Source organism: Garra rufa, chromosome 1 (genome assembly GCF_049309525.1).
Source record: "Garra rufa chromosome 1, GarRuf1.0, whole genome shotgun sequence".
Lineage (NCBI taxonomy): Eukaryota > Metazoa > Chordata > Actinopteri > Cypriniformes > Cyprinidae > Garra > Garra rufa.
The window spans coordinates 67892407-67903781 of record NC_133361.1 but is presented as its reverse complement, the minus strand read 5'-3'; positions in this window follow the sequence as shown (position 1 = coordinate 67903781).

Genomic DNA, 11375 nt, shown 5'->3' with positions numbered 1-11375 from the left:
CCCCTAAAGCAAAAGTCTGCATGCTCTGTAAGGAAGGAGAAATATCAGGGTCATTTTCAGATAGCAGTGTACATTCAGTTTCTGATATGGGCCCTGCCGCTGCGGCCTTGGCTGCTGCATCTGCTCGAGCGTTTCCTACAGAGACAGAATCTTTATTAGTTGTGTGTGCTGCACATTTACAGATGGCCACCTGGTCGGGCAGCAGAATTGCTTCTAACAGGCCTGCCACCAGGTTAGCATTTAGAATAGGGCGCCCATCTGACTTTAGAAACTTTCTATGTTTCCACAAAGCTCCAAAATCGTGAGAAACCCCGAAAGCGTACCTCGAGTCTGTGTAAATCGTTACACATTTGCCCGTCATCAGTTCGCACGCTTTCGTGAGAGCTACCAGCTCTGCTGCTTGTGCCGAATAATTTGATGGCAAAGTGCCAGATGTCACGATGTCAAATTCTGTGGTCACTGCGTAACCAACTTTGTTTTGACCCGTTTGTGGATCTCTAAATGCCGACCCATCCACAAAGAGGACATTTTCACAGTTTTCGAGCGGTATATCAAGAAGGTCAGGGCGCGGTGTACACACTTGATCAAGTGCCGTCATGCAACAGTGATGCTCCTCCCCATCCTCCTCTGTCGGTAGGAGGGTGGCAGGATTCAGGACTGTGCAGCGTTTGACGGTGACATTTGGCATGTCTAGTAAGATAGTATGATATCGTAACCACCGAGCTGTTGATAAGTGCGATGTTTTTTGTTCTTGCAATATCATGGACACTGCGTGTGGAACCATCAATGTCAGGTCAGAATAACCTACAAATTCTCTTGACGCCATCACGGCTTTCTCTGCTGCTGCCACGGCCCTCAGACAGAGTGGCAGACCAGCTGCAACTGGATCTAATTTGCTAGAAAAGTAGGCCACAGGTCGCAGTCTATCTCCATGATGTTGCAACAACACTGAAGTCATAAACCCATTTTTCTCATCCACCATCTGAACAAACGGCTTTGTGGGTACCGGTAGGCCCAGAGTGGGCGTCAGAGACAACTGAATTTTCATATTCATAAATGCCTCTGCCGCCTCCTCTGTCCACACAATTTTATCACATGACCTTAACCCCTTCCCCAAAGTCAGGGCTCGCAGAGGTTGCTCAAGAATGGCATAGTTGGGGATGAAAGTTCTGCAGTATGAACACATTCCCAAAAATGACAGCATTTGTTTTTTTGTAATTGGTTTTGGTACCTCTTTTATAGCTTTTACACGTTTGTCAGATAGTGATTTGCTGTTTGGTGTTATTACATGCCCCAAAAATGTGACCTGTTGCTTCACAAATTGTAATTTTGACAGGCTGGCCTTGTGACCCTCCCCCGCCAGATGGTTCAGGAGGGCCACAGTGTCCGCCACACAGGTAACCTCATCTTTACAACAAAGCAATAAATCATCCACGTAGTGCAATAAAACTGTTCCAGCTGTCAGAGTTAGGGGCTCCAGACTCCTCTGGAGCGCCTCCCCATAAATTGTTGGACTTTCGCAAAATCCCTGAGGCAACCGTGTGAATTTGTAGCCTTTGCCATTAAATTCAAAGGCGAACCAAAAATCACTGTCTTTGTGCAATGGCACACTGAAAAATGCATTAGCCAAATCTATTACTGAGAAAAATTTGGCCTCTTCTGGGATTTGTGACAGGATAGTATATGGATTTGGAACCAGTGGGGCCCTTTGTCTGACAGCTGCATTTACTGCTTGCAAGTCTTGTACAAATCGCCACTCTGTGGGTTGATTTTTATCTCTTATCTTTTTGACAGGAAAAATAGGTGTACGCACTGGAGAATCATTGCATGGTACTATTATACCTTCCCTCAAAAGTGACTCAAACACTGGCTTTATACCTTCTATTGCCTCTGTTTTTAGAGGATACTGCTGTTGACACGGTCTGTAATCAGATTTTGGGGTGATTACAACCGGTTCACATCCCTTGATTAGACCCACATCGTATTTGTTTTTTGCCCACAATTTAGATGGCACCTCTGCCAAGGCAGGGTGTGTGTTTGAGTCACCATTGCTGGTCATGCAGTCAGTCTCAGTTAAGATTTTTTCAACGGGTACCACAATTCTTTCCACTTCAGTATCATATTTACAGTCTGACATGAATGCTCCCAGACTTTCACTGTGTTTCACACCCTGTTTTGTCTCCTGCCAGTCTATTGCATCAACACAACTGGCTACAAATCTCCCTATCTCTTGCCATGTCTGGGCTTTGGCCTTGCTTACAGATATGTGTGGTACAGAGCCTCCTGCTATCAAATACAACTGAGTTTGTTTTTCTGTTAGGCTGACTGAGATCGCACACACATTCTCTGTCCAGAACATCTTTTCACATTTCAAAACTTCTCCTGCCTCTGTCTCAAACCAATTTTGTTCATATTGGTCTTCTTTTTCCCTTACGACATGTGACGTGCAATGTAAGTTGTCAGGCGGCATAAATTGTGCGTCGGATGCTTTTATCCGACTTTTTGCCAAATCATACATTTTCCGAGCCCACTCAACATCTTTAACATGCCATTCATAGGCCCACTGAGGCTCAATTCGCAAGCAGCATAACTGCTCCTCCTGTTCCATTACTCTAACGCCCCAGGAGTCCGCTACGAGCATTAGGTTTAATTTGCATAACAAATCTCGACCCATAATGGGTACAGGGCATGATTGTGAGTAAGTGAATGCATGTTTAAATTCTCGACCTCCCTCTGTCTCACAATTCAGAGGTGCTGTGAATCTTTCAACAATTTGGTGCCCTGATGCTGAAGTGGACTTATTTATTTTATCAGTTAATGGCGGTTGACATTGCAGGTCACATGGTCGCAGACACGATCTGGATGCTCCTGAATCTGCCAAAAATTCAACTAAAACACCCTCCACTTGCATGTAATATTTTGGCATATTCAGGAACCTGTTACTTTCATTCATCATCATCACACACATATCAGTAAATTCTTTGCTTATTTCAAAACCATTTGAAGAAATGCAAGCTTTTTCTTCATTGCTTATAGCAGCATGTGTGTCAAAACATTTATCAGTAATGCAAGCATTTTCTTCGTTGCAGAGAGCAGTGTTTTCATCAGTGTATGTGTGTGTGTGTGTGTGTGGTTAAAGAATGTTCACTTCCCTGTACTGTAGCTGTTGGCTGCTCGCCCGGAACCCCTCCTTCCTGCTCTCCACCTCTCCCATCTCAGTCTGCTTGATTCTTCTGGTTGTCAGGACATTCCTTGGCCCAATGGCCATCCTTTTTGCAAAGTCTGCACCTGGTACATTGTCTGAAGTCATGATCACCCCCACAAAGTCTGCAGGTACGCGGTCCTGGGTTTCTTCCAGCCCAGCTCTGAGGTCTCCCGCCCCGTCCTCTTCCTGCCCCCCATCTTTGTGGGTTTTGCGCAGCTGGTTGACCCCCTGGTCGTGCTACGGCCTGCACCATGGCCAGCTGCAGTTCTTTATCAGCCTTGGCTTTACCTTTCTCCTTCTTTGACTCTTGTTGGTCCTCTGCGTGCAAAGCATATGACAGAACATCAGCCAGACGGCCCCTCTTCCACTGGATATAGCTGGCCTTCACTGCCTGTGCTATTTCTGGTCTCAGTCCATTCAGAAAGCAGCCTCTCATGTGGCACTCCCAGGTGTCCGGTTGAGCCCCTAGTGCTGCTGGTTCTTTCAGGCCGCTGTGTTTGTTGAAAGTTTCATATAGTCTATGGTAGTATTCTTGAACAGATTCCTGTCTACCTTGCCAGCAGTTACTGACCTTTTCTGTGTCCACATGCACAGGAAACGCTAGCTTTATAGCCTCGGCTAGCTCGGAGACAGCTGTGCGGTATGGCCCATTTTCCGGGTCTTCCCAGTCGTGTTTCACCTTCCGGGTGTCCTCGATGGGCATCTTTCCGCTGATTTTATGCCAGCTCACAGCCCCCAGCTTCACCATCAGCATCCTTCTCAACTCGTGCATAGTGGGGCTGAATTCCTTGCAGAAAGTGGTCAGTTCTGCTGCAAATTTCTCTCCCGACTCCTCAGGGTTTGATAGGTGAGCCATTGCGTCTCTCATGTCATTCACAGTCCATGGTCTGAAGACCAGCATAGTCCCCTCCGGCCCGGAGACTTCGACCATTGGGGCTGTTATGCTTACGTTCTCCTCCTTCACGGCAGTCCTGGTTTTTCTCTTCCTCGTCGGGGGAGGTCTGCAGTCTCTCTCTTGTTCCTCCAGGGGGGTCTCAGGTATTATTTCGAGATCCTCTTCCTCCTCCTGCCATCCTGCTGCCGTGACCCCAGCTGCTGTGATTCCCATCTGTGGTCGGGTGGTTAACCTCTCAGCATGTGGTCGCCGAACTGCTCGTTCCTCAATTTGTGTCTGTGGGGGTGTCATTCTCTCTGCTCGCGGTGCTGTTGGTCTTATTGGCGGAGAGCAGTCGAGATCGGGGTCCACTTTTAGGGCTTGCAGCTCAGCCACGGGATAGTGATGATACGGCGGCGGTGCATGTGGAGACAGAGAAACATTACATTGATTAGTAGGTGTCTGTAGTGGTTTCATTTGTGGAGGAGCGAAAGCATTATACATATTTAAAAGTTCACTCGTCACAGTCGCTTCTGTTTCACACTCTTTATCATTTTCCTCTTTCACTCCATTCTCCCCACATTCTTTCCGTATCATCCTTTTTTCTCTCCTATCTGCCTCCCTTATCCAGCAATTCACTGTATTTTCACATTTCCCACACACATGTCTCGCACAGCACCCTTTCTGTGCTTTACAGCCCTCTTCAATTGATTCTTTTATTACCCCTAATCTTGTAACACTCAGGGTTCCCTCCTTAGGGAAATCATGGTATTTAACCAGTTTATCCATATCCCCCATACATTTTTGTCCGTATAATTTTCTCATTTGATCAAACACCGGTGTATCATATTTATCAAATTTACTCTGAGATTTCCCCATAGTGACTCTCTTTCCCCTGGGTACCCCGGCGCCTTAAATAATCTGTTAGACGTCTCTAACAGTTCCGACTCCTAACCCCTAGTCGGGAGGGCGAAGCGGCCTCCGCTCCGATTAATAATGACCCCACACAGCCTAACACCCCACTTGAAACTTACTCCTTGTGTCGTACTTGCTTACGTGATTTTGATCTCTGAAATCTCCCAATCTGCTGATTTCAATTTCTTAGTGAAACCTTAATCACGCTTGCTTTCCCCACACAATTTTCTTTTTCAATTTTCCTGTATTATCTGTGCTGTCTTTTTGTGATTTGCCTCAAATCACGCGTGATGCCTCATCACGCTACCCACAGAGTCAGACCAGCCACTATGGTTTGTCTCAATTCCAATTATAATTCAGTACCCAAAATTTTCTCAAAACACTTTTAAAACCCCAAAATGTTTCTTAACAATTTAAATCAGTCTCTTACCGGAGAGTTCTGATGCCACTCGGGTTCGTTTTGTTGTTTCCAGTGGTGTCCCTCTTGGGCCCTGGCGGGCGGCCCCTCGTCCCTGAATTTATTCGGGGTAGGGCTGCGACTTCTAAGTCCAGGATGATCAATCACCGTCCGCTCTCGGGTCCAAAAGGCACATCCAAGGAAATCCCACTTCTGACACCAAATTGTCGTGGCAAAAATCAAACGACTCTCATCGCATAAGAGACAAACTCAATCAATTGTCTTTTGTAAGGATTTATTCTTTGCAAAGAAGGTCAGACAGTCATACAGGAACACAGGTTGCTGCAGAATGCGACAAGAAAGGGAGGGCTTCCTCCACTTTTATATCCCTTCTCTAGTCCCCAAGGTTATTTCTCAAAACAGCCTGTAACTCCCTATCCCCCAGGGACCAAAGAAAACTCCTTTTTTAGCATACTAGTCAACCTATAGAAAACCTTCTAAGAGACCTTTTGGGTCACCAAAGGTGCCCATTTGCTTCCCCAGCTGCTTCCCCTCATCTAGGTGACACTCTTTACCTTTTATGTCTCTTTGCTTTCTGGGTGTCTCTATTTAAAGAAAAAGTATATGCTTCTAAAATCACACAGAAAGGGTATAAATGAATTTTTCTTTCACATTATTTATTAGTATTGATCAAAGTAACCAAATTAATCGGCTTTAACCTGGTATTTGATTGCAAAGCTCTCCGCTTGGGGTATTTGGACAAATACGCACACAGCAGGGAATGGAGCTTTAAAATCAAATACATGCAAATAGACAAACCACAAACTATAATGTAATTTCGAGATTCTATAATAATATGATATAGTAATGATAATGATTCTGATGGCTGGTTACAGTCGCATCAAGAAGGGACTTAAATTTAAAATGAAATCGTCAGTATTCCTGTCAGATGGGGAGAGCAAAGACCAAAGGGAATCACTGTGCAGTGATATGAAGTTATGAACTTTGAGAAGTGAGAGCCAGACAGTTAGACAGAACGTTCAGCAGCTTGAGATTAAGTCACTCAGAAAGCGTCACACACACTGCTTCAACTGTTACGGATCCAAAACAATCGCTATGTGCTAACTGCTATTCCTCAAAGCTAATGACTGTTACATCGGCTTGAATTAGCTTTAGCTAGCTTAGCTGTTTACAATGTGCAAGGGCGAACTGCGCCTGCGCACCGAGACTTTACCCGGAAAAGGTTTGTTAGGACTTCCGGGCCGTTTCTATGGCTGCGGAGATACAGTCAGCATGAAGTTCAGCAGTTTTAAATACCATGCATGAAATGGCAGCGCATTTCGGATTTGCACAACAAATAAGCACTATTTAGATTCTCATCTTATGGCACTGGATCATCTCAGCTCGTTAGAGTGAGGCACATTTATCCACAGCTTTACTGCGAAACAATACACAAATTGTGTGCCGTTTTAAACAACACACAGCACATGTGGCCTGAACCACTTAATTCTATTTGATTAAGGTTTCACAGTACTCCCATAGAACTGACGCTTGTGTGCTCGCTTTACGCGGCGCGTCTCAAGTTTACTAGTTTTAAGCAAATATTTGGTAAAAGAACGTTAGTTAGCTATTCTAGCGATCTTAAACGTGGGAGGTGTGTAACGTTAGCCTAGTTGAAAACAACAGTGGAACACGCACCGCGTTGCCAGGCTACAGAGCTCTATTTAACAGAAAAACAAGGAATTCGCTTACTTTCCTATTCTTTTGTCGTTTAATCTGTAGTTTAAATTCTTTAGAAGACAACTCGAGGCACACTTTTCACTCAATCCAAACTGTAGCCACAATAAAACTTGTTAACACAATAACTGTTTCACTATCTGGTCTATTTCTTTCCGGATAAAAATAGCACAAATACATACAGAATGACTTGAATTTTATATCACAAAGTACAATATGCCCGCTACATTCACTCCACCATATGTAGAAATTAACTCAAATTTAATGTTGATTCGGATATAGAATCGAATCTAAACTTCAGGGAAATCAATTTAGAATTAATAGTTTATATTTCCTGACCGGTCGTCCACCGAATCGGTCAAACCAATACACTTTATCAATTCCAAAGTCTATTCACGCTCATTGGCAGGAGCGTAAATAAACTTAAATATTAATTTGGGAAACTAAAGCCAGGTAGCTTGATCTAGGCAAAATAGTACTTTGTGAACACAAAAGGCAAGACAATTCTCTCAATGAAAACAATGATTTATTGAAAACTACACTAGGATTACAAAACTAAACTACTCAAAACACGAACACATACACACACATTCACACGCACACTCATACAGTTTCAGAGATGGGATTTTATGAATTTTGAGAAAACCCAAGACTTGTTATATTACTGTTACTAGCTTCTCAAATCGCAACCTCAGAAAATCATCAAGCAGAGATCTAACTTAAACAAAACGCACCAGATTTCAACAAGAAATGGGAGACCTTGTTTACTTGCTCTTGGCCGGAATGGGGATTCCGTCCTGGCTGGAGGCTCGTCTCAGCGGATGCCCTGGTTGGCTGCGTGCTAGTCGGTCTTTCGGATGACTACTTCGGGAATTCCTCAGGAGCTTAGAGTTGGGCAACGTGAGTTGCTCTCAGAGTTCGATTGGCGCTTGGGTTGCAAGGCGCGTAGGCTCTGAAGATTCAAACCGGGATGCGGAAGTCTTTTGCAGTTTCTTGTGAGTTCTGGAGGGCAAGAATGCCTTGTAGTTGGAACGAGCAGGCGATCTTCGGCAGAGAAAGTTTAGAGTCTTTCAGGATGTTTCAGGGCTCTTCTCGCTCAGTTCAATCAGTTCAAGTCGGCACTTCAAGCACAATTCAAGTCCGCGCTTCAAGCACAATTCAAGCCCGCGCTTCAAGCACAATTCAAGCCAATGTTCTGGTTCGGGCCATTAGGTTTTAAGGGGTCTGTTAGACACGACCCCGGGGCCTGAAGGCCAATGGCGTTGCCACGGGGGCGGGGTCATGTTTGATGCAATTCCTTCTGGCATGTGACTTATTAGGACACAGATTTATCTTCAATTTGGTTATCGATTATCATAAACTACTGCAATGTATACAATATACACAATATGAAATTCTCATTCACTCAGACAACCTGCATTTCATCATGATCGTTCAAACGAAATCAAACATAGGAATATAAGGTTACACATGGAATACATACTTAATAACTGGATTAATTAAGGCACACAAGGCATAGTAAAGTACACGATTACACGGCACACATTGAACATAAAGGAAAGAGGGTATCCTATCCCTTTGCATAGTAAGTTCAATTGATGGGAATAGCGTTCTTGGTTTCTTTTTTTCTGTATCATATTTGTTAGCATGTAACGCACGTAGCGGGGGTTCAGCTTCGTGATGTGTGAAGGGAATTCTGAGGGGGGGTTTCACAGCAGGAAGGCTATCCTGTGATCCATAATTTTTCTTAACTTAATTTGTTAACTCAAGTCACAAGTGGACAAACGGTCCGTTCTTTGGAGGGTCTCGGAAAGGGGGGGAGATGATCCCGCAGATTTCCCTCTTCCTGTGTCAGCGAATTCTTAGTCATGTGTTCGGTGAAGGTGACAAATCTCCATTTGTTTTAATGGGTCTCTCAGCACAAATAGCTAGTTGTTCATTTGATAGGATTATCTTTATTGCTGCTTCGTTTCCTGGGCGATCAGCAGACGGAGGTTTGGCGTAGACAAAGTGGCACCCAGTGGCTTCGCGCCGTTTTGGCAAATGGTTCAGATAAGAGAATCTTTGAACTTCCTTGGAGTATGGAGATTTGATTCGTTACTTGTTGTTTTGCGTAACTAAAATCCTACACCTTGTTTATATGACAGAGCCCCCAAAAAAGAGAAATGTTCAGAGCCTGTTTGTGAAAACCTAAAGTCACTTGGTCCTCTCACAAAAGTTGTTCATCCAGAAGCTGAATGAGATGAAGACCTAAAAGAAAAAGTAAGCAGCTGCATGACAACCTTAGTGGCCTAATGGATAAGCCACTGGTCTCCTAAGCCAGGGATTGTGGGTTCGAGTACCATCTGGGGTGACTTTCAGCAGAGTGGTGCAACGAAGCCGTGCTGGGCCCATAACCCTGAGGTCGATGGATCGAAACTATCCTCTGCTAAGCTTGTTTCACTTCTATATGTGCCCAGGTGCTGCAAGACAAGTTAGAAATGTGTGCAAGAATCAAGTTATGTTGAAAAGACCAGTGCATGGGTTCTACATCAAGGCGAGCAGAGTGGCACAGCGGAAGCGTGCTGGGCCCATAACCCAGAGGTCGATGGATCGAAACCATCCTCAGCTAAGCTTGTTTCACTTTTATTTGTGCCCAAGTGCTTCAAGACAAGTTAGAAATTTGTGCAAGAATCATGTTATGTTGAAAAGACCAGTGCATGAGCTCTACATCAAATCAAGCAGAGTGGCACAGCGGAAGCGTGCTGGGCCCATAACCCAGAGGTCGATGGATTGAAACCATCCTCTGCTAAGCTTGTTTCACTTTTATTTGTGCCCAAGTGCTTCAAGACAAGTTAGAAATGTGTGCAAGATTCATGTTATGTTGAAAAGACCAGTGCACGAACTCTACATCAAGTCAAGCAGAGTGGCGCAGCGGAAGTGTGCTGGGCCCATAACCCAGAGGTCGATGGATCGAAACCATCCTCTGCTAAGCTTGTTTCACTTTTATTCGTGCCCAAGTGCTTCAAGACAAGTTAGAAATTTGTGCAAGATTCATGTTATGTTGAAAAGACCAGTGCACAAGCTCTACATCAAGTCAAGCAGAGTGGCACAGCGGAAGCGTGCTGGGCCCATAACCCAGAGGTCGATGGATCGAAAACGTCCTCTGCTAAGCTTGTTTCACTTTTATTCATGCCCAAGTGCTTCAAGACAAGTTAGAAATTCGTGCAAGAATCATGTTATGTTGAAAAGACCAGTGCACGAGCTCTACATCAAGTCAAGCAGAGTGGCGCAGCGGAAGCGTGCTGGACCCATAACCCAGAGGTCGATGGATCGAAACCTTCCTCTGCTAAGCTTGTGTCACTTTTATATGTGCCCAGGTGCTGCAAGACAAGTCAGAAATGTGTGCAAGAATCAAGTTATGTTGAAAAGACCAGTGCATGGGCTCTACATCAAGGCGAGCAGAGTGGCACAGCGGAAGCGTGCTGGGCCCATAACCCAGAGGTAGATGGATCGAAACCATCCTCTGCTAAGCTTGTTTCACTTTTATTTGTGCCCAAGTGCTTCAAGACAAGTTAGAAATGTGTGCAAGATTCATGTTATGTTGAAAAGACCAGTGCACGAGCTCTACATCAAGTCAAGCAGAGTGGCGCAGCGAAAGCGTGCTGGGCCCATAACCCAGAGGTCGATGGATCGAAACCATCCTCTGCTAAGCTTGTTTCACTTTTATTCGTGCCCAAGTGCTTCAAGACAAGTTAGAAATTTGTGCAAGAATCATGTTATGTTGAAAGACCAGTGCACGAGCTCTTCATCAAGTCAAGCAGAGTGGCGCAGCGGAAGCGTGCTGGGCCCATAACCCAGAGGTCGATGGATCGAAACCTTCCTCTGCTAAGCTTGTGTCACTTTTATATGTGCCCAGGTGCTGCAAGACAAGTTAGAAATGTGTGCAAGATTCGTTATGTTGAAAAGACCAGTGCACAGACACTGCATCAAGACAAGCAGAGTGGCGCAGCGGAAGCGTGCTGGGCCCATAACCCAGAGGTTGATGGATCGAAGCCATCCTCTGCTAAGCTTGTTTCACTTTTATTTGTGCCCAAGTGCTTCAAGACAAGTTAGAAATGTGTGCAAGATTCATGTTATGTTGAAAAGACCAGTGCACGAGCTCTACATCAAGTCAAGCAGAGTGGAGCAGCGGAAGCGTGCTGGGCCCATAACCCAGAGGTCAATTGGAACGAAACCATCCTCTGCTAAGCTTGTTTCACTTTTAT